General features: G+C 48.1%; 1 pseudogene; it reads right to left on the reverse strand.

The window, feature by feature from the left end:
• Positions 1–476: 476 nt before the first annotated feature.
• On the reverse strand, positions 477–26,344 carry LOC146200788 (uncharacterized; annotated as a pseudogene).
• Between the last annotated feature and the right edge of the window lie 47 nt (positions 26,345–26,391).

A 26,391-nucleotide genomic window follows, 5' to 3' on the forward strand; every position in this document is an offset into this window, starting at 1 on the left:
GTCCGCCAGCGGTTCGAATCTGCGTGCCAGACCATTGCGTCATCACGTTTTTTAGAAGCGCCGCTAGCTTCCCGCTTAAAATCGAAAAATCAGCACCAGTGTCTACCAATGCGCTAACCTTATAGTCGTCGAGGAGCACGGGTATATCCAGCGAGAGTCTATCTTCACGTGTACGAACTGTCGTCGGGGCCGTCAAGTCGCGGTAGCTCACAGGTCGCGTTGTCGGGGGGTCTTCGTCGCGTCGATTTGAAGCGGCCTCGCCCCCTGAGGTTGGTGTCTTTAGTTTTCCCGGCTCGGACTAGGCGACCGTCGCTGCGCCATCCCGGAAGAGCTAGGCTGCCATGATGGTCGGCGTGGAGACGGAGATCGTGACTGTCGCCTAAAAGTTGGCGCCATGCGCTGCTGGGCTACGTAGTCCTCAATATCCCGGGGTCGTTGGTCTAAAGGAGGGCTACGCATGTCGATGGGGAAACCCTTCAGTCCCAGTTGTCGATGTGGGCACTGTCGATAGAGGTGACCAGATTCTCCGCAGTGGAAGCACAGGCGCTGCCGATTTGGGGTACGCCACAGGTCTGCCTTTCGCTGGGGTGGTCGGCGGTTGTCGATGTACGGCTCGGGGTGGGCTGAATACAGTGAGCCTTGGTCGGGTGGCAGTAATTGTGTGGAATCAGTTGGGGGACGTCGCAAAATGTCAGCATACGTTGGCCGACAGGACTCGGTGGAAAAAGATGGCGGGTTAGCAGATGGTACCGAAGGCCGAAGTGGTTGCTGGAGTTCTCGGACAATGCTAGCGACAGAGCCGACCGTCGGCTGGGGAGCACCGAAAAGCTTCTGGAGCTCTTCACGCAAAATGGAGCGGATGATGTCGCGAAGAAGATCCGGACTAGCCCCGAAGGCCGAATGCGGCTCCGTGAGCGAAGCGGCGAGTACCGGCCTGTCGTAGGTCGTAGACCGCTGCTGGAGCATCCTTTCCATCGTAATTTCTTCCGAAAGAAACTCGGCAACTGTGCTCGGCGGATTGCGCACGAGCCCAGCGAGGAGTTGTTCCTTAACGCCGTGCATGAGATGGCGCACCTTTTACTCTTCGGGCATGGCCGGGTCAGATCGTCGGAACAGCCTAATCATGTCCTCCACGTAAATTGTTGTGGTTTCGTTCGGCATCTGTACGCGAGAGCGTAAAGCCCTTTCCGCTCGTTCTCGGCGATCCGGGCTTGTGTAGGTGTCCAGGATGCAGCGGCAGAACTCGCGCCACGATGTTAGGGCGCCTTCGCGATTCTCGTACCAAGTACGAGCGCCATCTTCCAGGCTGAAGAAGACGTTCCTGAGCTTTGCGGCGTCGTCCCACTGATTAAATGCGGCGACCCGTTCAAACTGGGTGAGCCAGTCTTCGACGTCTTCCGTCTGACAGCCGTGGAAAGCCTTAGGCAGTCGTGGTGTCTGTAGAGTGTAATACGTTGGAGTTTGCATGACAGGTCGAGGGGCGGCTGCGGTGAATTCCAACGGCCCGTGCTCTGGTGGTAGGTCTAGGTTCTTCCGGCTAGCGCGGTGAACAGGAGTGTCGATTGGCACAGGACCTGAATCCTGGGTATGCGGAGGAATGCGGGACATATACTGGGATCGATACCCAGCACTTCCACCAAAATATGTCACAGACAACAGGGCTAGAGGTGACTAAAACGAAGGGACGAAGCTGCACCAGCAGGAAACGTTCGGCGCACAGCACGCGAGTCAACTTCAGTGTCCTCTTCTTCCAGGCGCAGCAAGAACATGGGGACACCAAGTGGCAATATTCATCCATCTATAAGCATTTTGTTTATTGTCAGTAGTATGGGCTCTTCCACGTTACTAAGCTCCAGGACGTGGGCGCAACTTGAACTTCGTCAACGCAGGCAGAATTGGTGATGGGCTCTGCAGTTGTTTGGGTAAGAAACTCATTTTCGAGTTAAACCGTGTTATATTTGAAATAAACACCTAAGGTACTCCATCCTTTTAAACAAAATGTCTCGATATAATTTAGCCTAGGCGTGCAGGGAAAAGGCTTTCTTACAGGAAATCTTGCAAGCAGTTTACTATTCGGCCGCGGATGCCAAGGTCAGCTAGGTGGAGAAAAAATGCGAAGCCCCGAAGTACTTCCACGCCTTCAAAATTGCAAATTAAAGGATCAGACATTCTTGTCTTTGTATGAAAGCTTCTCGGACTGAAAGTCAGGTCAGTTTATGAGTATGTTTTACAAAACGACAGTGATGGATGTAAACTTCATGGGCTTTGAAAACTGCAACTAACCTAATGTAATAAACGCATTTCAAAATATTTGGCAAGAGGAGTAATGAATCTACAGTCCCCAAACAACTGGGAGAGGATGGCGTCTTTCCACTTTAAGAAATGGTGCAATCATTGCTCTATGTGTGGAGGTTTTTCCAAATACCTGTATATCTAGCTTTTAAATTTTTAAAATGTATCTATGGTAGAGAAAGATATTTAAGGCGTGTATTTTTCTTTCTAGCCTTGCGCTGCGTTGAACGAGTGGGAGACGAACGACGGTACACTTGGAGCAACACATGAAAGTCAACTTTATTCACCATTTCAAACTACAGAATTTAGTACCAATAATACACAAGACCTCTCTCCTATCAACATAGACTAGCTTGAAACCAAATGCAAGCTCAGCAGCTGGCACGGTAAACAACACTTGAGCTCCCTCGCAATTCTCTTCTCATTTCTTCAAAGCCGGTGTAAGGCCGCGGTGGTCCACTTTAAAATGATTAGGCGCGCGTGCCGGAGAAATCGGCGCAGATGGAAATGTCTAGCAATCTACAGAAGCAAGCGCCGCCGATTGCGCAATGCCGGCCACCGCGTTGCGCCTCCTTGCCCCCCATCGACTTTGGGGAGAAGGCAAGCTGGCCCATACGTGCATCCCACCGCATCGATCCGGTCCTCCTCACTTCACTTCGTGCGCTCGAGAAGTGATGTGATGAATAAACAGCGCTACAGGCCGGCCGCTCAGCGCACGGCTTCCAGTAAGTTCCAGTGAGGAGCAGAAGTTCGGAATCGCTGCGCGGATTGCGCTCCTTCTCCGCGTCTCGAAAATTCGGTGGCGATTATTTGATAGCGTGCCGCGGGGCGACCACCGGTTCTAATCTCGACGAAGCTAAGGTAGCGGTAGCAGGCAGACACCGGTTTAGATGAGGTCGTGAAAGGAGGCTATGACCTCATATCTTAGTTAACGCGCCTGCTCGAGCAGCGGCGTGTAGCGTGAGTTAATGTTTAGTCAAGTGTAGTCGCCTTTTTTTTGGTAAATAAACTTTCTATTCTTTGTGTTTTGCAATATGAAGTTTTGTCTTAATACGCCAGGTTAGTGGTGCTTCGTCTCACTGTATGTGTAAACTACACCTTTCCTGCCAAACCCACGAGCACCTTGAATAGGTGGGGAGAAGTAGAAGAAAAACAACGAACCTAACAATACGACTGGTGTCTGCCTGTCTCCACGATGTAATCTTGAACAAGAACCAAAACACCGGCGTCATGCATCTAACGTACTGACTTCCGCAATTTTCAGAACGTGAGGAGTGGTAGGCACTTCTTGGCTAGAAGCGTCTAGCATGCCTGAATGAAATTAGAAGCGAGTAGTTTCTACACGCTTCTATGTCCGATATTTTACACTTTGATCAGGTAAACAGCTGGAAAGCAGACTCCCGACAAGTTGCACCGATAAACCGTATTGCAATATGCTAATTGCATTCAAGCACTTCACGTATATATATCCGCTGGTAAACAGTGTGCCCCCTGTTGTGCATGATAACATGCACTGTGAAATTTTAATCAGTTGTCAGATCGAAATGTCACTGTAGTGTCTGCCTGGTCTTCAATGCTTGTTCTGTAAGCCGTGAGAGAATGATCTGTGAAATCACACCAGCTATCATTCAGTTTACGAAGCATATTCCCCCTTTTTCCAGATGCTAATGAATGACACAAAAACACGCACGCGCACAAGCACGCACGCACACACATACACGTGCACGCACAAGCACACACACACACAACCGCAATGATTCTTTTTTAGTACAATGGTGGATATTTTGTGCTTGAGTTTTCGAATTCTTTAGCTTTCGAATATATCGAGGTTCTCATGCATTAGGCATGTGAACGGAATGTTAGAAAAAAGAACGTCCAAAACCTCTATTTTCTCTTTCTTGCTTCTTTGGGTTCGCAAATTTACCGTGCCTTAATGTTTTGTTCCACAGCTCTTGAAAACTGTGTTGCAGCCAGCTGTGGTGTAGCCATAACGCAGCCAGTGAACGTTTTACTTAGCTCATCGATGCTAAAGCCATCTGAAAACAATTTATTGAGACTAAGTTCTGTTCGAAACAGGGCTCAGGATTCTAGATAAAGCTTCCAGCGGGAAAGTATCGGCGGAATGACTGGAAATGGTGATGGTATGCAGATGACAGCACGTAGATGATACATTCTAACAAGTTTTATTGGTTGGCGTTCAGCTGAAAATTTCGGCGTATTCTCTGCCGTGGAAGCTGATCTATCTTTCTCATGGTGGAATGTTTAAGTTTACAACCACCAGGCTATTTAACTCACCACCGATGCGTGGCTTTGATTTTGTGAATATCGCCCATAAAAACCGATAGAAAATGCCACTCGGCTGACCGTCAGCTCTCCCACCTGTCTACAGGTGCTAGGTGCAATTTGGGTAGACAAGAAATTGGTGTACTTTTCCGTTCGAGTGTTCATGATCACATAAGTCTCAAAATTAATCAATTAGAATTTTTCGCCTAAATGTAACAACTTAAAAAGGGAGTTCATGGTAGATCGCTGTTGATTTCCAATATAATCTAATCCTGGTCCTGCCAAAAAATGACCCCATGGAAGCATGTGTTCTGTCGGATGATTACGATCAGAGAAAAGCACGCGTTTGTTCTGAAGTTTGAAAAATTCTCTATAATTGGATAGGGCAAATATTATAGTTAAAAGGAAGTTATTGATGTGAAAACTTTAGTAAGCTATGTAGAAGTAATATTAAAAATGGTTGATATTAATAATAGTTGTTGATAATTAACGATCGTGGTGAATAACAATGATACAAAAATAGAAAAGAAAGTAAAAGTAAAAATGCGACAACCTCATGGGAGCGCTAATGCTTCCGAATTCTCGCAATGCTGTTTCTGCCCTGACCTGTAAGTTATTTTTCATTCAGCATTGTCCAGGTTTTATTAGAAGCTCAGATTTTGTGGAAACTAAATCTTTACGGCGCCATTGTTACTCAGGATCACCCATTTGTGACCGAAATTGACTGTTGACTAGGGCACGGTTCTCTTTTGGCTGGCTGCATATTCGCTGCATCCCCGGTTAATTTTGTTTCTTTATTCCAGCAGCTCTCAGCCGTTCTATGATTTGGATTTCAATAGTTTTCTATGTCAGAGCGAAAAGCAATGCCACTTTCGCTTTGAGCGTTTGTTAGGTATAAGACCTCGTGACTATATGACCATACTATGAAGGGTGACAAAAACTATATCAGAAGATTGCCGGTTCTTCTGGCACGCTCTCATGGTGCCCTCATGGCATTTTGATGGAGCAAAAATACTATATATAGTCAACGTGCTCAAGACTGCAGCCTCGTTGAAACCTGAAACACGAATTTTGAGAAAAGGGGCTTAGACATAAGATAACAATAAGACCTCGCTAACATATTGGTTCTATTAAATAAGGCAATTACAATGAATAATAGCACTCCATACAAAGGTAGCAAGCGAGAAAGCACTAATTGATGACGCAATGCAGAGCGGTCTTGGTGCTCTAGTAGCGAATGATTTGCAGCACGTGTTGGAACATTTCACACATTGCATAGTGTCCTCCGATAAAAGTTAGAAGATTGCTTCAAGTGTACATATGCCATATATAACAATCCTCAGGCTATAAAAACAAAATCTCACGCAAAATGAGAGCGTTCAATCACTCTGAAACACAATCAGTCCCGCTGTATTGTAAACGCAGTAGGGAGGCCCAAATCACATTAGAATTAGAGCTATAAAACGCGTTGAATCATTGCTTCGCTTGCTTTCATTATGGGCTGAAAAATTCTTGAGTGTAAACTTGCTGCAGGTGAGATGGCCACCCTAGAGGTACCGATCACCGCTCGATAACTGCAGCGGGTCGAGTAGGTGAGGGAATCCGGCAGGGAGTATGAATGCCCGTAAGCGATCGCAAGAGTCCGTCCTGGTGTCGCTGATCAGCTCGGTTCCTTTGTGGTCGATCCGCACGTAGTATCTCTGGCTGCGCGAATGCCTGGGCCACTCTGCGTTGCTCGCATGGGGCAGACGTCTGCAGAGGTAGGAGGCAAAGTATGGTTAGATAAAATTATCGGATGAAAGCGGTTGATTTTGCGTTTTAGCGTTTGTATTCCATGAAGGGTTAATAAGGTAACGAGGAACAAATGGCGAAACAAACGCCTCTTCTTTGCGAGCATCAGTGGCTTTTTGCGTTGTGTTTTGAGACTGGGTGTCGCAAAGGCAGCCAGTGCGAATAAGAGAAAGGGATTGGTTACACAGCAGCGAGGAAAACCAACTTTAAAGTATTTCTAAAATCATTAATGAATAAGACTCTTGCTTTATGTTCATAATAGTTCATAGCATATTTCATTACGAGACGATTTGGAGTTGTGGTGTGGTTCGTCATGTGTGCATAGGTGCGTTTGAGCGGGTGAGTGATAGGTCTTCATTGACCTTTAAAGAGTATGATTAAAATGGCTTTATTGGCGAGCAGGCATGGATCTCGCGTGAGCGTAAACAGATCAGCCTCGAAGGCAATTGCATTACTCCACTATGCCATTGCTGTAGCCGGATATCCCAGTGTGTCGTTCGTCTTTCGACATGTCGCCTTCATCATCCATGCGTACGCAACGGGCAAGGACACACCACTGACCCATTGCCTGTAATGGACGCAAACCCAAAACTACGACTGGAGCAAAACCCGAAGTGCTAGAGCACCTAGTCCAGCTTAAATTCACATTTGGCCTAGTAGTGTTCAATTGTCCGCCGTTTTTATTTAATTTCACATATTTATCCCTCTAAAGAAATACTGCTATTTATTGTCAGTTCGCTGCTGGCTCAAGTGGTCTTTACGGATCTGCATTCACATTATCTAACCTCTAGCACTCTTGGTTTGAAGCAGGCAAATGCTAGTACCGCCCACGCCCATCCATACTGCTGGGAAGTAAAGCTATAGCTTGCGCATACCCTCAGTCGACAAAAAAGGATAATCAGCCCTGATTTAATTTAACACTCATGTCTTCTTCGGATCTTCCTTCGATCATTTTGGGGTTACTCAGTTCCAAGTTGGAGCATTAAATCAGTCGTGCGATCCGTTTGCACTGGAAGGTTGATTCCTATTCCTCTTTCCCACCTCAAATGGGCAACCCGACTTGGCAGCTTTCCCTCTCCCCCCCCTTCACCAACGTTTTGATATATGTTCTTGTTAAGGCTAAAAATACAGCGAGGAGTCAACGCTCGACCATGGCATCTGCCAGCTATCACCTCCCAACGCCGTGCCTGTGATACACCGCTCAGAACGCCGACGCCGACACCAGATGTTCTGCGTAATGTGTCATTATATCGCGTTAAAGAGGTTCGTAATTTGCGAAGGAATGTCATTCTTTAAGGCCTTCTTTTAAGTTGGAGGGCTCCGATGTAGGGCCTAACGAACTGTAATTTGTCCGTTTATAATGTTGATGTGGGTTTTGCAAAACACAAGGCAGACGTGGGTATTAATACCTTTACGACAAGGAGACCAAGTGTAGATTTGGATGCCGATACACCGTCGCGCGCTGAGTGAAATCTCTTGCGGTGGTACTTCGGCCCATACAAAGTTCTTCGACGCATCGTAAAACTGGACTACGAAGTGATCCTCGACGACACGACCACATCCCAGCGGCGCCGGGCGCGACCAGAAATCATTCCTGCTGTGCACTTGAAGGCTAATTACGCGCACTAAAGGCCGTAGATATGTTAATTTCTAATGATTTGCTTTACTTTTCTTTGTTTATTTTGGAAGCATCGAGTCGATGCTTTTCAATGGGAAAGTAATACGGTGAACCTTTCAAATCTGTCTTTCAACAGCCGCCGGCATGCGGCCTTGTCGTTGTTATTGTGGCGCACGGACCGACGTTTTACTCTGCGTGTGCATGCTCGGTATCGTACAACACTCGCCTTTATAGCTTTCTTTGTAGCGCGAGATGCCCCGAGATTAGGATGGAATGATCGCAGCCAAAAGCAAGTGTTTTCGTAATGTTCCAGAAATTTCCAGCCTAGCTTGGCTGATTTATGTAGATGTTTCTGCGACGATAACAATTGAGTACTCCCAAGTACCGTCGAGCAGGCTTGCTTTTATCGCCGCCCCCGAATCGTTACGTTCTTTTTCGGCTGCAAGTCAGTCCAATAAAGAGTTCATTCAGTCCAACGCCAGTCTCTTCGCTTGTTGGCTCGGGCAGCGTCACCAACACGCGACATTACAATAACAGCCTGAGATGAGCTTGGGCACCACAGTCCTTACTACAACGCGATAAAACTGGCGCAGAAAGACAACAAATTATTGTATTTTGGTAACCTGAAAGAACTGTAAGTACTATCTGGTATTCTCAATCCTTGGAAATCCCACTCAGGTGAAATAACCAATTTAAAATGCTCTGTGATCTCCTCCCTGTTACCAATTTGGATTGTTTTCTGCTGATATAAGTGTCTCGGATTTGTATGTTTTCATGATGTGGAGGCATATTTGCTGTGAAGAGGAAGAAGTGCACAATGAACATGCCAGTTAGTGGCATCGTGATCGCTGCGCGTGCTGGAGCTGACTGTGTTCGCTGCCGCTGTATTCGCCGCTGATCTGCTCAGTCCTGCTGATCAAGTCCTGTTGATCTGCTGAATAAACCCCCCATTCTTACATTTGGTGGAGGTGCTGGGTAAGATCTATCCTCTCGCCCTGGAACTCCGCAGCCGTACATTACCACCTCCTGCGATGCCTGAGGACGTCAACCACCAAGCCGTACAAGTTGGCTCGGCCATCATCTGTCCCGGCTCCCTCCGCCAGCGAGACCCCGCCATCTTCAGCGGCACTGACGACCACGATGTCGAGGACTGGCTCACATCCTATGAACGAGTGAGCGTTTACAACAAATGGGACGCGGAAACAAAGTTAAGCAACGTCATTTTCTATCTCACCGGCGTAGCAAACCTATGGTTTCGAAACCATGAAGCGGACATCCCTTCATGGTCCGCGTTTAAAGCCAGCTTCACTGAAGTTTTCGGCCGACCAGCTGTGAGGAAACTCCGCGCTGAACAGCGCTTGCGTACGCGGTCTCAACAAGTTGGCGAAAATTTCACGAGCTATATCGAGGACGTCGTCGACTTGTGCAAGCGCGTTAACCCACACATGTCAGAGGCCGAGAAGATCAAGCACATTCTGCAAGGCATCGATGACGATGCCTTTCAGATGCTGTCGGCTCGTGATATCCGCACCATCGCGGAAGTGGTCACACTATGTCAAAGTTATGATGAACTGCGGAAACAAAGGGCCATAACTCGCGCGAACACCATGCACTCTGAGTCCCTTGCTGGCCTGACAGATGCAGGCGAGCATTCTGCGCTCCTGCCACAAATTAAGACCTTCATTCGGGAAGAAGTTGCTCGACAGCTCTCCTTATATCCTGCCATCAAGAACCTTCCTCACACCTAGCTCCCAGTTTGCGCCACATTATTCAAGAACAGGTAGCCGAATCTCTTCCTCCAGCCCCTCAACCCATGCCTGTTACAGCGCCGTTAACATATGCGGCTGTTGCGGCCCGACCGCCACCTACATATGCTCCACCGCCACCAGCCTACGTTCAGCCGCCTCCTGCGCCTGCACGAGAACCTGCGCAGTTTATGCGACCGGCTCCAAGACCACGTAATCCCTGGCGCACGACGGATAACCGGCGAATTTGTTACACTTGCGGGCTTGCTGGACATATTTCTCGTTATTGCCGCAACCGTCTCCCGGTGTCGGCACCACCTACTCATGATTCTGCATACTGGTCTCCGACGCCTCAGTATTCCGCGCCTACTGAGCCTCCAGCCCGCCCTCAGTTCTCCCCAGACCGCTCAGCCATGTCCGACCGCCGTTCACAGTCGCCGCGACGCCGCTCTATCTCTCCGATGCGACGTCGACAGAACGCTTCACATGAGCAAAACTAGAGGCCGCAGTTCCTGAGGCGAGAACTGCGACCCAGTCGAACTTCCCAACTCCTCATCTGTCGCCGACAAATCTAATTGAAGTTTTCATCGAGGGTGTTGCTGTCATGGCCCTAATTGACACTGGTGCTGCGATTTCGGTAATGGACGCAAAACTATGTCGCACTTTAAAGAAAGTGAAGACGCCAATTGCGGGACTTTCGTTGCGAACGGCCAGCGCTCAGCATATCTAGCCTTTAGCAGCGTGCACCGCTCGAATAGTCATCCAGAATTCCCTTTATACGATTGAGTTCGTCGTGCTGCCAAGTTGCTCGCACGCTGTAATTTTAGGCTGGGATTTCCTGTCGCGTCATGCTGCTATTATCGATTGTGCTCGAGCTGAAGTGGGGTTCTCGACTCTGCCCGATGCCTTACCAGACGCTGATCAATCAAATTCCGGTGCTAAAGCCCTCGCCACCGAAGATATCGACCTTCCTCCCTGCTCTTCAGTGCTTGTTCGTGTCGCTTGTGCATCTATTAGCGATGACACCGTTCTCTTCACACCAGCCCATACTTTCCTGCGCCGCAAGTGCCTTCCATCGCCCTACGCAGTGCTCGCTATTTCCGCTGGCCTTTCCATGTTATGGGTCTCTAACCCATTTAACTCCCCTACTGCTTTGCGCCATGGCGAATGCCTCGGAAGTATCCAGTCAATCTCATCTCTTCTGATCTCTGAGGAACCTGACGACGCGCCGCACTGTGCCGTGACTGCGCTCAGCCCCCCTTCACCTGCGCCCGCTCCCCCCACTACAGACTTGTTCCTCCGTTCCATCGATGCCGATCTTCCTCCAGAGCAGCGTACTCAGCTTTTGAACCTACTACATCACTTTCGCTCCTCCTTCGACTCTCATCAAAGTTCTTTGGGTCAAACTTCTACAGTCACTCATCGCATCGACACCGGCACCCACGCACCACTACGACAGCGCCCCTATCGTGTGTCTGCAACCGAACGCCAGGCTATTGAAGAGCAAGTCGACCTAATGATCCAGAATGGCGTGATTCAGCCCTCAAGCAGCCCTTGGGCCTCACCTGTTGTCCTTGTAAAAAATAAAGATGGTTCTATCCGCTTCTGCGTCGATTATCGCCGCCTTAATAAGATTACGCGAAAGGACGTCTATCCTCTCCCACGCATCGACGACGCTCTCGATTGTTTGCAAGGCGCCGAACTCTTTTCTTCCCTAGATTTACGTTCCGGGTACTGGCAAGTCCCCTTGGAAGCGGCTGATCGCCCCAAAACTGCCTTTGTAACTCCCGACGGCTTGTACGAATTCACAGTTATGCCGTTTGGCCTTTGTAATGCTCCGGCAACATTTCAGCGGATGATGGACACCATTTTGCGTGGCCTAAAGTGGAAGACATGCCTCTGCTACCTCGATGACATTGTTGTCTTTTCTCGTGACTTTGACACACACCTCTACCGTCTAAAGCACGTTTTGACCTGCCTATCTGATGCCAGACTGCAGCTGAATTTGAAAAAATGTCGTTTTGCAGCCCGCCAGCTCACCATACTCGGCCATGTTGTTTCCAAAGAAGGTGTATCTCCAGACCCTGCCAAACTTCGTGCTGTAACAGCCTTTCCGAAACCGACTTCCATCAAAGATCTACGTAGCTTCCTCGGACTCTGCTCTTACTTTCGCCGCTTTATTAGGAATTTTGCTTCCATTGCTGCTCCCTTGACAGAACTTCTGTCCGGCAGTTCCGACCTTTCGTCGTGGTCACCAGCGTGCGACGACGCCTTCAGTGCTTTACGACACATCCTCACGGCACCGCCTGTCCTACGTCACTTCGACCCCACAGCGCCTACTGAGGTCCACACAGACGCCAGTGGTATTGGTCTTGGCGCTGTGCTCGCTCAGCGCAAAGCAGGTTGTACTGAATACGTGGTCGCCTATGCCAGCCGTACACTCACGAAGGCTGAATCCAATTACTCTGTCACTGAAAAAGAATGCTTAGCGATTATTTGGGCTCTTACTAAATTCCGCCCTTACCTCTATGGTCGCCCTTTTGACGTAGTGACGGACCACCATGCGCTTTGCTGGCTTTCCTCACTGAAAGACCCGTCCGGCAGACTGGCAAGATGGGCTCTTCGCCTTCAGGAATATGATGTCCGCGTTGTTTACCGCTCTGGCCGCAAACATCACGATGCCGATGCACTTTCCCGCTGCCCCCTTACAGCTGAGGTCGCGAGCCTTTCCCCTTCCGACGATTCCCCGCCATCGCTTCACATCAATGACATGCCGTCAGCGCAGCGGCAAGATCCTTGGATAAACTCTATCCTCGATTTTATCTCCAATCCTACAGCTGCTTCTCCATCGCGTGCTCTTCGCCGCCATGCTTCCCACTTCGCCATTCGTGATAACCTCCTCTACTGCCGCAACTACTGTGCAGATGGCCGCAAGTGGTTGCTAGTTATTCCCCGGCAGCTACGTTCGCAAATTTGTGACTATTTCCACGCTGACCCACAATCCGGTCACGCGGGCGTCTTCAAGACATACACTCGTCTCCGGCTACGTTACTACTGGCGGGGTATGTACACCTTTGTACTCAAGTACGTACGCTCATGCCTCACCTGTCAACGTCGCAAGCCATCTCCTCAACGTTCTGCTGGAGAGTTGCTGCCGTTACCCAGCCCACCACGTCCTTTCGACCGAGTCGGCATTGATTTGTACGGGCCGCTTCCCTACACTGCGGCTGGCAACCGCTGGGCTATCGTAGCCGTTGATCATCTGACGAGGTATGCCGAAACCGCCGCACTTCCATCTGCCACAGCGTCAGAAGTAGCTTCCTTCATTTTGCAGCGATTTGTTCTTCGCCATGGCGCACCTCGAGAGCTGCTCAGCGACAGAGGACTCGTTTTCTTGAGTTACGTTGTGAAAGCCTTGCTCACCAAGTGCAACATTATTCATAGAACCACCTCCGCCTATCATCCCCAGACTAATGGCCTCACTGAGCGTTTTAATCGTACCCTTGGCGACATGCTCTCTATGTACGTCTCCTCCAACCACTCAAACTGGGACCTCGTCCTTCCGTATGTCACGTACGCATACAATACCGCAACGCAGTCTACTACTGGCTTCTCCCCTTTTTTTCTCCTCTACGGCCGTCACTCCTCTGCTACAATCGACACCATACTCCAGTATCAGCCAGACATATCAGAGTATACACCTGCGTCTCAAGCAGCCCAGCATGCAGAAGACTGCCGACAAATCGCCCGCGCATTCACGGCTAACACCCAGTACCGCCATAAATCCAACCATGACAGCCAACACTCGACACCGCACTTCTCGTCTGGCGCTCTTGTGTGGCTATGGATACCTTCCAATGCCCCTGGACTGTCTTCAAAATTTCTTGCTAAATACCATGGCCCATACCGTGTTCTGGAGCGCACCTCTCCGGTTAATTATGTGGTGGAACCTGTTACGCCGTCCCATGATCTACGCCGGCGCGGACGCGAGATTGTTCACGTCCAGCGTCTCAAACCCTATTACGACCCTGCCGTCTTGCTCACGCCGTAAGTCGCCAGGATGTCTCCTCTTCGTCCCGCGGGTAATTGTGAAGAGGAAGAAGTGCACAATGAACATGCCAGTTAGCGGCATCGTGATCGCTGCGCGTGCTGGAGCTGACTGTGTTCGCTGCCGCTGTATTCGCCGCTGATCTGCTCAGTCCTGCTGATCAAGTCCTGTTGATCTGCTAAATAAACCCCCCATTCTTACATTGCTTATATTTTATTATTTGTCACATCCCAAAAACCCCACTGTGGTACAGTGTTTTTTATGGCCATGCACATGATTGTGGCATGGCTCAACTTTGCTGTCTCGTTAACATGTCTGAACATAGTGAAAAATCGTTTATGTGCATAGTTGTTTACAGTTATGTTAATCTAGCCTAAAATAATTGTTTTTGTATACCACGCTGCAACTAATGCATGGTAATGGATCTAATGAAGGTCATCGGAGGCTTTTTGTCCAAGGCCATCGGCATCATCGATGTTGGAATAAAGATTTGACTCGGTTAGGGTATGATGAAATGGAGCAGTGAAACCCTTAAGGAGCAGCAGTTGTGCCGCACAGGAAGTTGTAGTTGAGGTGCCGCTTAGTCCTAGTAGGTGCAGGGCGATGAGTGTGCTCCCCAAATGTGTCCGAGTTCTGACTCATATATCGGGTTGTATTTCACGCGCGATAGCCATTCGCCGACTAACCCGGTTTTGGCGAACCCACTGAAGATGTCGATGAGCTTCCGACTTAAGTCCTGCTCGTAGAAGAACGAACTGCTGGTGTTGACTAGTGGCTCTCCGAACAGCAAGGCGAGGTCATCCTTGAACATGACGCCATGGCCAGCCTCTTCAGCAGTGATCAAAGACGATTTGTAGTCCAGCACGTACGGGTACACAGTGTGGCCCAGAGAACTCAGGTACTCGGAGAAGTACAGCACAGGACATTTAATCGTCACGTAGCCGTACAGTTCCTGCAAATAATTCGGCCCCAAAATAGCGCTTGTAAATGAGTGTCTAGGCCACTGCATGCGCTTTCTTCCGCGATATGGTGAGATTTTTTGAAACAAAGCTTTCCCGCTCTGTACCGAACATTAAGTAGGAGATAGAGCGATAGCTTGAGAATGGAAGGATGCAGCTTCTCTAAAGAGAACATAGCAGCAAGATAACGTAATGCCGGTGGGTTTTCTTTCCTTGTTCCTTTATAAATGCAGTGATTTTCGTCCAGACACTGGCTATGTGCTCCCGTGCTCTTCAATGATATGCTGACAATGACCTGATAATGAACAGAATGAGCAAGAAACGAGTGCCTAAGACACTGTCCGCAAACGATGTCCGCTTTTCACTTTATATATTCCTCTTTGCTTTGCTATTCTAATCTGCAGTAGTATGGCAGGGTAAAAATGAGGCAAAAGTCTCCCGCAGTCACCTGTATCAAGCGCGTGCATGACAGTGTGCCTGTTCCTCACAAGTGCGCCGCGGTCATCCCGTTATCACTTGGTCGGCTAGAAAAGTAACGCTTTCCAATAAACCTGCATTCCTTTTCTGGCTATCAAGCTGTTGCACATCCTTCGTGGCACGAATACACCGCCTAAACGCCTCTTGCTTTCCTTGGCAAAAACGATGAATTACCTGTCGGTACTACTCGCCGAAGCAACGTGACATGTAAAACATAGTTATTTGGGTAAGTTTTTCGCTTGTCAGAAAAGTGAAAACATTTGTCCCCCTTGGTCCTTCGCGGCGCGCGGTGTTTCGAGGGATGCGCGGTTCTCCTCGTTCGCTACACCCCACAATATTTTACTACTTCATGTTGATGGAAATAGGCAACGGGTATTCGCTAGGAGCCGCCGCGATCCACTTAAGGCTCCTCTATTTTTTAAAGGTAGCGACAGGTCTTGATCCAGCCGCCTCTCCCTCCGATAGGCTGGTTGGCTGCACGTGACCTCTTCGCCGCCAAGCTCCGCCCAAAGGGTCCAGCGGTGCTCGCTGCGCCGCTGAAATGCATGGCGGTTTGCGCTTGTCAGCGTGATATTGGCCGATAAGTTAAGCAAAAAGTACTTCACATGCCTCTATTGCATCTTTAGGAGTCTATATGCAGTACTTAATGTTTAAGCGGACGCAAGAATTACATCTCTGAACTCAAATCTTGAAGCGTGCGCGTGACATGCGACTGCGTCGGGCTGCTGTGCTTTCGGCTGCCGGTACAGTGCGGAAGACGCAAAAAAGTCATTTTCCATTCTTCGCGGTGACGATAATAGCAACAGAAGGAAGCTATCGTCTCATGAAATCGGGCGTAAGATTTTCATGGCCACGAAAAACACCCGACTATGCGAAGTGATTTCTGTCTGCTTAAAAAGCCATTCGCTTACCTGGGATGGCCTTTGTTTGGGCATATGCTATTTCACGAGCAAAATATCAAGAACGCTATGACTATGTAGTCATTTGTACTGTGGATGTCTAGTGAAAAGTCACTGCCGTTTCGAGCCTCCTTACTTTCCCGAACATATCAGGACTGCAATATTACGTGTGGAATCAATGCTGTCAAAATGCTCAGAATGAAAAGCTAATGCTTGATTATGCTTATTACGAAAGTTTAGTCCGTACAATTGATCAGTTAATTGATATAAATGAAAAATGAAACATTGGAAAAAGAGGAGGTTGCGAATGTGTCAAAGTGATCGAAATGGAAAGTCAAAATTTGCCTATGCTAAATATCGGTGTATAAAATTAAAAAATAAAAATAAAACTTTGTACCATAAAAAGTGAAAAAAACAACCGTGTGTGTGAAACGCAATTGAGCCATTGGTTTAACGGAGGAGTCTCGCAGCTTTGCATCGAATGCTAACACAGAGAAAGAAAAACACTTTATTTAAGAGCGCACATTAAGCACTCAACATATCCTTCGCCTGGTTTACGAAGGCAAGCAGGTCTTCCATCTGTGCCGATGACAGCCAGGCACTCCAGGAGGGAGGTGAAGGGAGGGGGATGTAGTGACTGGACTGGGCGACTGGACAGGAGTAGAGGCAGTGTTCTAGATTGGCATACAGCGCAGGACAGTTGGAACCGGAAGGGTCTGAACGAAGACGGAAATGGAATTGTCGGGAAGGTGTAATAAGAGTGTTTGTTTGAATCCTACGAAGTATATGTGCTTGAGCAACGTTGAGATGCCGATCGGGGCGGGGTACGTGCCTAAATGACGTTTTTAGTTGGCGGTAGTGTTCCTTAATTGTGAGTTTATAGGCCAACGCATCTTCTCACGTCGGAGGGCTTCACCAAGGGATCACAGGCGCCCGTATGTGAATATCGCGGGCTAGCTGATGAGCCAGCTCATTTCCTGTGATCCCTGCATGGCCAGGGACCCACCGTATCGTGACTGACGATGGAGCCAACGAACGTAAGGCGTAGTGTAATGCTGTTTCTAGGTCCGAAGGAATTAGCCGACGCTGCAGCAACCGAATAGCCGCCATTGAGTCAGTGTAAATCGTGTACGAAGAAGTGAGAGGAAGTTCAGAGAAGGACATGATGGCATGAATGATAGGTACAATCTCTAGAGTAGCGATGGGGGGAGGATTGCTGTATGGGCCGCATGTATGAAGGGAAGGGTCCGCCTCCAAAAGGGTGAAGATTACATATGCCGCAGAACCTGCGTCCAATATGGTGGCGTCTGTATATGCTACTGTCTGTGTTGATAATGGAGGACTGTGGTGAGCTGCCTGAGCTTCCCTGCGACCATTATTCACACAAGGGGCCATATGACGGGGTAGAGGGGCGAAGCGCATGTTGGAGGGAAGGGGTGCAGATGATTCTTGGATAGGCAGGTTGATAGGAGACAGATATTCTTTCTCTAGGAGCCAGCCACCCTGCAAAGTGCCAGACAGTCGAGCCAGCTGCCTGTCTCTGTGGAGAATGAGTAATGTGCGGAGGGGAAGAAAAAGGCCCGTGTCGTAGAGCCTCTTGTTTGAAGTGTGTACTGGAAGGTTAAGAGATGCTTTATATAGGCTGTTGAGCGCTGATGAAGCTTTTATAGTTTGCTGTTGTGTGAGTTCAAAATAAGGAAGAGTGTATAAAATTTTGCTTAGTGCTAGTGCGTGTACTAACTGACTGGCTTGTTTTTCTTGCAATCCGGCTTGGCGTTTAACAACACGCCTGACCAGGTGAGTAACGGAGCGGCATGTGCTAATCGCTGAATTGACACTTAATTGATTGGACCTTTCATGAATATAATGCCTAGAATTCTTCATGAAGAAACCTGGAATGCTAACAAGTTCCGCTGAACGCGCACAGGGACTCCTCAAGTTTCAAGAGGCGGCATCCAAGTTTACTGGTGATATTATTGCCCGGCAGGCTATAAGGAAACCAGTAAAAGCAAATAAATAATAGAGAAGTCAAAAAATATTATCCGTGAGCTTTTTATCACATCATACCCGATTATTGTTTTGTATTTGTTGGAAGATATACATGCGTTGTTATTGCACAGTTGCAAAAAAACTGACTTTTTCTCCAAAATAAAGCTATTAGAATACTGTAAACGAAATAAACTCGAGCCAAAAAAAGTTTGTACAACGGAGTATACCCGAACAGTTACAAACGCAATTACTCCCTTATTTCATCAGAGCTCTGTGCGCAACGATGTTTCCAAAAGTTGCAGAACACTCACAGTCTACTTATTTTTTAGTAAGGAAACGAGCCCAATAAGTTTACTGAAATATCGTTTCTACTTCAAGTTTGCTATTAATTTCAAACCATAATTAATGAACAGTTTCCTAGCTGCTGTACTGAGTCGAGAATGGTTCAGAAGAATGAGCTTGCTCATTTAACGCACGCCTTTTTTTTTTACATTAATTGCAGCACACGCATGTTTAAGTTATTATTCCTGTCTTTTGAAGTTTCCTGAGCAGCAGAGGACACAAATCTGTTGAGTTCACCGGTTTATGTGTGCACCGAGCGCGGCTTCATGAGTACGCGGTATACGCTAGAAAGAGTGCCACGCGTCGTCTGCCAGCGCTGCTCCTGGACCCTTCGAGAGGGCGCTCGCGTAGTTGTCGCTATGTTTAAAAAATAGAGGAGCCTTAAATCCCCTAGCAAGCCAGCGCCACCCTGCGAGCAACGATGAGAGTATTGCAGGATCATTTCGACACCGCCGGCGTAGGAGGCTGGCTATCGTAGTGAGAAACCGAAGGCATCGCAAAGGAAAGCGGGCGGCTAAATTGCTATTCCGGCGGCGATTTACACGTTACATATTTTAATTACCAGTTCTTTATTTTGCAGAGGCAATTTAATTTTGAGGCGCGCTGTGTAAAAGCACGACGCGTATAAAACGCGAATGAGTGATGTCCCTTACAAAAATGAGCATTGACAAAGAGTTTACAGATTGTGGAAAACTTGTGGAGTCAACAGCTTCTACACAGGTTGTTGACTGTGGTCAACAAGTGTAAGGGAAATGGATATTTACCTTTAGTCGACAGCGTAGTTGTTGACTAACATTTGTGTAAAGTTTGTTAACCATGTTTTGACCTAAGCAAATACATATAGTTGTTGACTAACAAGTGTGTGAATTTTGTTAACTATGGGTTGACTGAAGCATATACGGATGATCTTCAGAAATTCTCATCGAGACCTTAGTTCATAGTTTGACTCCGTTAGCATTTCTTCTTGCGAGTGATGTTTCTCTTTCTTCCTTTAAAGCTTTTTGTCTGCTGATTAGTCTGCTTCCATGTTTATTTCATTTTACCCTTCTGGCACAAAATTAAAAAACGCGTTACAAATGATAACAGATGTTTGGGATTTCTCGCATTTTACTTACGCAAAAAAAATAATAGAATCAGTTTCAATGCAATAGCCTGTTAACAAGCAAATTATCGTTCATTATGCCGAGAAAAAAATTGAGCTCCTGAGAAGACAGCTCCATACACTGGACGGACGGACGGACGGACGGACGGTGGATGGATGGATGGATGGATGGATGGATGGATGGATGGATGGATGGATGGATGGATGGATGGATGGATGGATGGATGGATGGATGGATGGATGGATGGATGGATGGACGGATGGATGGATGGATGGATGGATGGAGGGATGGATGGATGGATGGATGGATGGATGGATGGACGGACGGACGGACGGACGGACGGACGGGATGGATGGATGGAAGGATGAATGGATGGAATATAGGAGCGTCCCCTTTGAAACGGGTAGTAACAGTAGCTAAATGCTCATTTTTCTGCCTATATCTTAATTATTGATTTAGATTAGTTAACTAAACCATCATTCTATTTATTACATTTTTGTTTCTACATTACTAGCAATATGTGACTTCTCTGCTTTTAAGCCACCAATCTTCCAGTCGTTTTTTGCTAGTTTCCACCGCCGGTTTATTCACCCGGCCACTGGTATCTCTATACCCCAGAGCTTCAGGAACAGTGATTGCGCCTGCATACACTTCCGGATGGATACCATTACATTCGAGTATAATTGGTCAATTGTTTCACTTGAGTTACCACATACAGCACATGCGTCATCTTCATTGTTAAATTTCTTTTTGTAGCTGCGTGTTCTAAGGCACCCTGATCTAGCTTCAAAAAGTAGGGCACTGCCTCTTGAGTTATCAAAGAAATCTTCCTTCCTGATCTGCCTTTTCCACTTTCGGTATAATTCCATACTCTGTCTCTTTTCCATCGAATTTATCCAAATTTTTACCTTCTGTGTTTTTCACCTGTTGCTTAATGCTCTTTATTTCTCCGTCCTTATGACTAGCATACTTACTAATTAGTTTCCTAGTTCTTTTCCTCCATTGTTAGTCAACGCTTTTTAAATACAGGTATTTAAATACTTTAGCTGCCCATCTGTTACTGTCCAATTTCCTCACGCGTTCCTCATATAATATTTTACTTTGAGCTTCCCGTACTTTGAAAGATGACCAGCCCATATCTCCCTGTGCCGCCTCATTTGTAGTTTTGCCGTGGGCACCTAGTGCTAATCGTCCAGCGGATCTCTGATTTATTTCTAATGCTGACTGTACCTTTGATTTTAGGCACAAAACCGCATTCTGAAAGTAAGTCCGGGCACCATAATTCCTTTCCAAATACCCCTCAAATTCTCATATCTATTGTATCCCAACAATGCCTTATGCTTCATTATCCCGGCATTCCTTCGCCCTTTGGCCTTAAGTGATTGCGCATGCTTTCCAATGTATGCCAATCCTTCGTTTACCCATATCCCTAGATATTTATATTCAGGCACTCTAGGTATTTCATGGCCTTATATTTTAAGACCATGTAACACATTCGAGCGCCGCCTAGCGGAGACATTATGATCACGTGATTGACATATACGAGAGAGAGAGAGAGAGAAATAACATTTGTTGCACCGTCAAAAGGTTGGTGAGGATCTGAGGCGAAGCTCTGTCCCAACCATGTCCTCCCCCTCAGCCGTCGACCTGGATCCCTTGGATCTTAGCAGCGGCCAGGGCAAGACGGATGACTTCTCCTTTACCCTTTTTCGTCCTGCTTAAGACGTAGTGCCTCCCAGGACTCATCTATTGGGTCAGATTCTCCAAATCTAGGACACGTCTATATCATATGGATCATGTCCGCTATGCCCTTGCACCTGGGGCTAAAATTTCCGGGTGCCACTTGCTGTAAAGCTGGGGGTTCGGGAACACTCCAGTCTGTAGCTTACGCCACATAACCTCCTCGCTTTTGGTGAGTTGCTTACACGCTTTTGGTAGTACTGATCTGCCTAATTTGTAATGATTTAGGATATCTTGGTAGGTGTTAAGGTCATCGTCGAACTGCAGGGGCTCCTCATCGCGCAAGGGGTACGGGGTTGCGCATAAGTCGTCACTGGGATCCCGGAATGTAGCTAATCCTCGGGCCAGTACGTGCGCTTTCTCGTTCCCCCTCAACCCCTGGTGCTCCGGTGTCCAAATGAGCGCGACCTGCTCTGCCGGTGGTGAACCACTGGCCAACACTCTTGCTGCTATGGCCGAAATGCGGCCCGCGTCAAAGTTTCTAATCACTGATTTCGAGTCTGTAACTATAATTTTGACCTGTTGTTGTGTTAGAGCTAGCGCGATGGCCACCTCTTCCACCTCCGTTGTGGTCGAATTTCGGGTGCTGCAGCAAACTACCGAGCCCCCGTCTTCTCTAGTTGCTACTGAAACACGTCCCATACCGTTCGTGCATTGTGCGGCATCTGTATATAAGACGTCCTGTCTTCCTTGAAAACGGGCTTGCAGAGCTGTTGCTCTATCACTCCTCCGGCTCTCATGGTAAACGGGGTGCATGTTTTTGGGGAGCGGAATTATTTTTAATTTGTCCCTAACCTGTCCAGGTACTTTTTCTGTAAGTCTGGAGCATTCTTGCGGCTCATACCCCAGTTTTTCCAAAATGCTCCGACCAGTACGACTGCGCAACAGTCTCTGGTATTGTGAAGTCCTTGCAGCTTCAATGAGCTCTTCGAGGGTATTGGAGACCCCTAGTCTCATAATCTTGTCTGTCGATGTATTGGGTGGTAAACCTAGTGCCGTTTTTATCCCTTTACGAATGAGAACGTCAAGTTTCTCCTTTTCTGCCTTGTGAAGCTGTAAATACGGCGCCACGTAGACTATCCTACTGATTATAAAAGACTGGACTAGCCTAAGGAGGTTAGCTTCTTTCATGCCCGCGTGTTTGCTTGCGATCCGCTTTAGGAGTCTACAGGTTTGACAGGCTAGCGTCTAGCCTCTGCATCGTTTCCGAGTTCCTGCCGTTGGCCTGAATTCGTAATCCCAGAACTCTAATGGTTGCCACCGTTGGTATAACGTTACCGTTGACCCTGAGTGTTATTTACGGGTTATCCTGCTTTATACGCCGACGATGGGGCGATCGCATTGACGTGAGAACGAGCGCTTCCGATTTCTCGGCTGAACATCTGAGCCCGATCGGTTCTAAGTATCTTTCTATAACTTCGATTGCCCGCTGGAGTGTCTGTTCAATTTCACCGTCACTGCCCCTGCACATCCACAGAGTCAGGTCATCTGCATATAATGCATGGTGTAGCCCTTGGATTTCCTCTAGTTTTGCGGGGAGACCAATCATGGCGATATTAAACAGCGTCGGGGACAACACCGATCCCTGTGGTATGGCTTTGTTTCCCAGACGAATACCTTCTACTGTGTGTCCCCCCATACTGATAGTTGCCGTTCTATAGCTGAGGAAGTCGCGTATGTAGTTGTACGTGCGAACTCCAACATCTAATGCACTAAGATTCTGCAGAATAGCTGAGTGCTTCACATTGCCAAAAGCTTTTGACACGTCTAGACCAACGATCACCCTGGTGTTTACTGTTGAACTGTGTATGATCTGTTCTTTTAGCTGCAGCATGACATCGCATGCGGCCAAATGCGGTCTAAATCCTATCATGGTGTTCGGATAGATATCGTTGTCCTCCAAAAATCGTTTTAGCCGGGCCTGAACAACATGCTCCATTAGTTTCCCCACGCATGACGTGAGCGAGATCGGACGCAAGTGTTCGAAACCCGGCCGCTTCCCCGGCTTCGGGAGGAATACGAGGTTTGCGGCCTTCCATGTCGCCGGCAGCCGACCGGCCTCCCAACACTCCTGCATGAATGCTGCGATGTGTCGGATCGACGCGTCGTCCAAGTTTCTTAGCATTAGATTGTTGACTCTGTCCGGACCTGCAGCAGTCTTTGTTCTCAGTCTATTTATTTCTGCCCGGACTTCGGCAACCGTTATCGGGCTATCTAGCTCCGGGTTTTCCTGGCCCTTGTAATCAGGCATTTGTTGGCCTATACCCTCTGCACAGTTCAAATACCGGTCTCGGACTTCGGCTATGAGAGTAGCCGCGGTCCCATCAAAGGTATGTATTAGCCTGTGAATTTGCTGCCTGGCCTCCAGTTTAGATTTGTTGGGATCTAGAAGATGCCGAAGTAAGTGCCACGTACTTGCCTTTCCGATATTCCTGTCCAGTTTTTCACAAAAGCTGCCCCAGTTTTGCCTCGTTAAAACGAGGGCATATTCTTCAATTTCTTTGTTAAGCACTGCCAATTCTCTGCGCAAGTTCCTATTCCCTCTTTTCTGTGCGAGTCTCGTTTCTAGATCCTTCTTCTTACGCCAGAGCCTGACCATGTGACGGTCTACTCCTTCAATGTCTTCGTCAACCTCCACCTCCTCCGTTGCTTCGTTGACCGATTGAATGACCTTATTATTCCAATCGTCAATGTTACTTATGCCTTCCTCGTCACCTGTGCGGCCGTTTCGGAAAGCCTCCCAGTTCACCAACGTTGCCTTTTTGGTGCAGACGACCGGTGGGTCGTTATCTACTACGATTTCTGTAATTTCATGGACGCTGCCTAAATTTTCACCTGTGTTGCACCACGTGGCGTAAATGCAGCCTCCGGTTAGAGTTAAGTCCGGAGATGTGTCTATCGAAACGCTGTTACCCTGGCGGGTTGGTTTCAGGGGATCCGTCAGAAGCAATAAGCCATTCTGCTGAATGCTGTTCCATAGTTCGCGTCCTTTTACCTGCGTGTATATATACCCCCATGCCGTGTGATGCGCGTTAAAGTCCCCTACTATCAACAGGGGTCCTCCTTTCGCGATCACTCGCTCTTTGGCGAATAGCTCATTGAAGTTGCATTGACGTTTTTGTTGAGGCGGGCTATATACATTGAGGATGAATAGACTTTAGAATTTTCTTTTTTGTGGGACTATCTGGATTAGTATGTGGTTAACATTTGTTGTCTCGGTATTATGCTGCAGCACCGTTATATTCCTTTTGACAAGGGTGACCACTCGCGTGTTGTCATCTCGTCCCGCGTATGATTTGTAACTCGCTAGCTTCTTACTGCACTCCTGCAATGCGATTACTTCGGGTTTGTCAATGTTGTCCAAAAAAGTTTCCAGTACCGCGCGTTTGCGACTGAAGCCCCTACAGTTCCACTGCCAAATGGTATTTCTACGGTGATGCAGAGCCATTTTTAATGTTATGAATCTCTTGGTAAACCAACTGAATTCTCTCGTCTCTCCTTGCCATTTCGACCCGCATCTCTGCCATAGCACTGTTCAGGCGTTCTAACGCGGTCATAACTTGTTGTTGGAAAATTTTGTCGTCGTTTTTTTTAGCGAATCGTTTTTTCAATCCTTGGACGCGGGTTTTGAGATCCGGCTCCGGACCTCTTTTCTTTTTTGCTGCAGGAGGAGTGTCCCTAGGCGTATTTTCCTGTTCCTTCTGCGGTGCCTCCGCTACCGGCATTTCGGTTTCCATTGGCTGTGAAATTTTGCCTATCGCAATGATTTGTTCCTGCAGTGCCTTAACTTGCGCCTGTAACAACTGATTCTGTTTTATTAGAGCCTGAACCTCAGCTGAGTCCTGAGAATCACTACTCACTCCTTTTGATGGCGTCTGCGGCGGTTTCTGCTGCTGCTGCTGCGGCTGTTGCTTTGGTCGAGAGCCCTCCATTATCGTCTTGGACGACGGCGGCTGCAGTCGCGGGAACGAAGGGGAACGGGTTCTTGTACGGCTCTGGGACCGGCTGTGGGACTCACTACGCCCATCGCGACGACTAAAGCGGACCTGTTGCAGCTTCTTGGCCTCCTCCTCGGCGGCTAGCTTCTTTTTGGCTGCCTCCTCGGCGGCTAATTTTGCTTCCCACTTTCTCTTCTTGATAACGTAGGGTGTACGGAAGAGTTCTTTGCAGCGTCTGTCTCCCGTTAGGTGGCCCTTTCCACATAGGCGACATTGGGGGAGTGCACTGGTGATCTTCGGGCGGCGATACCACCCCACAGCCACGGCATTTAGGTTTTTCACTATCGCACACATCTGAGCGATGACCAAGTTCCCCACATCTGAAGCAAACTTCATATCTTTTTTTGAACAATCGACATGGCATAAGCATGCCTTCAATCCTGACAAATCTTGCGACTTCAGGTTCCAAAAAGGCGATAATAATAGTGGAAGTTTTCCCCATCCGCCGCACCCCAGCGACCGTTGGGTTCTGTGAATCCTTCCTCAATGCTCTGAACAACTGTTCTTCCGTGAATGTATCACAGATCCCATGAACGACTCCTCGGCCGCAATCCTCCGGTGCGATCAGATTGGCCACCACTTCATGCTCCTTGTCATCGAGTTTAAAGCAACGGATTGCGGCTACCTTCACGCCTCGACTAAAGTCCAAGGAATGAAAGAGCACCGTACCTTGCTTTCCGTTGACACACCATGAATACAGCTCCGACCAGCTGATTCCGGCAGCCATGGCAAGGGCCTGACTAAGCAGCGGGCCCGACGTGCGTTTAATGACGGCTAGACCATTACGAGGCCTAATAATCACCTTGATGCCTTCTTCCGGGAACCTCGGAAGAATCATAGCTATTGACCGTGCAGCCAATTTTCTTCTAGCTGCTTTAGCAGCGCCATGCGTGGCTTCCCCGTTTGGAACGCGGTGTTGCACCACCTTGTCCTCCTTGGAATCACTCAGAAGCGTCCGCTTGCTTTTTGATTCAACCATTTTCCTGAGCGTTTGTACCCAGGTGCTGTGGTAGTCTTCTGGATCGAGGTCAGTACCTTCTACGGTTACGTGCATCGTCATTTTTGGTCCACAAACGCGGCTGTAGACCGGCGGTGAAGGGGCCTCCT

The sequence above is a fragment of the Amblyomma maculatum genome, chromosome 2, assembly GCF_055883805.1.
Source record: "Amblyomma maculatum isolate TAMU_Amacu chromosome 2, ASM5588380v1, whole genome shotgun sequence".
In the NCBI taxonomy this organism is placed as follows: domain Eukaryota; kingdom Metazoa; phylum Arthropoda; class Arachnida; order Ixodida; family Ixodidae; genus Amblyomma; species Amblyomma maculatum.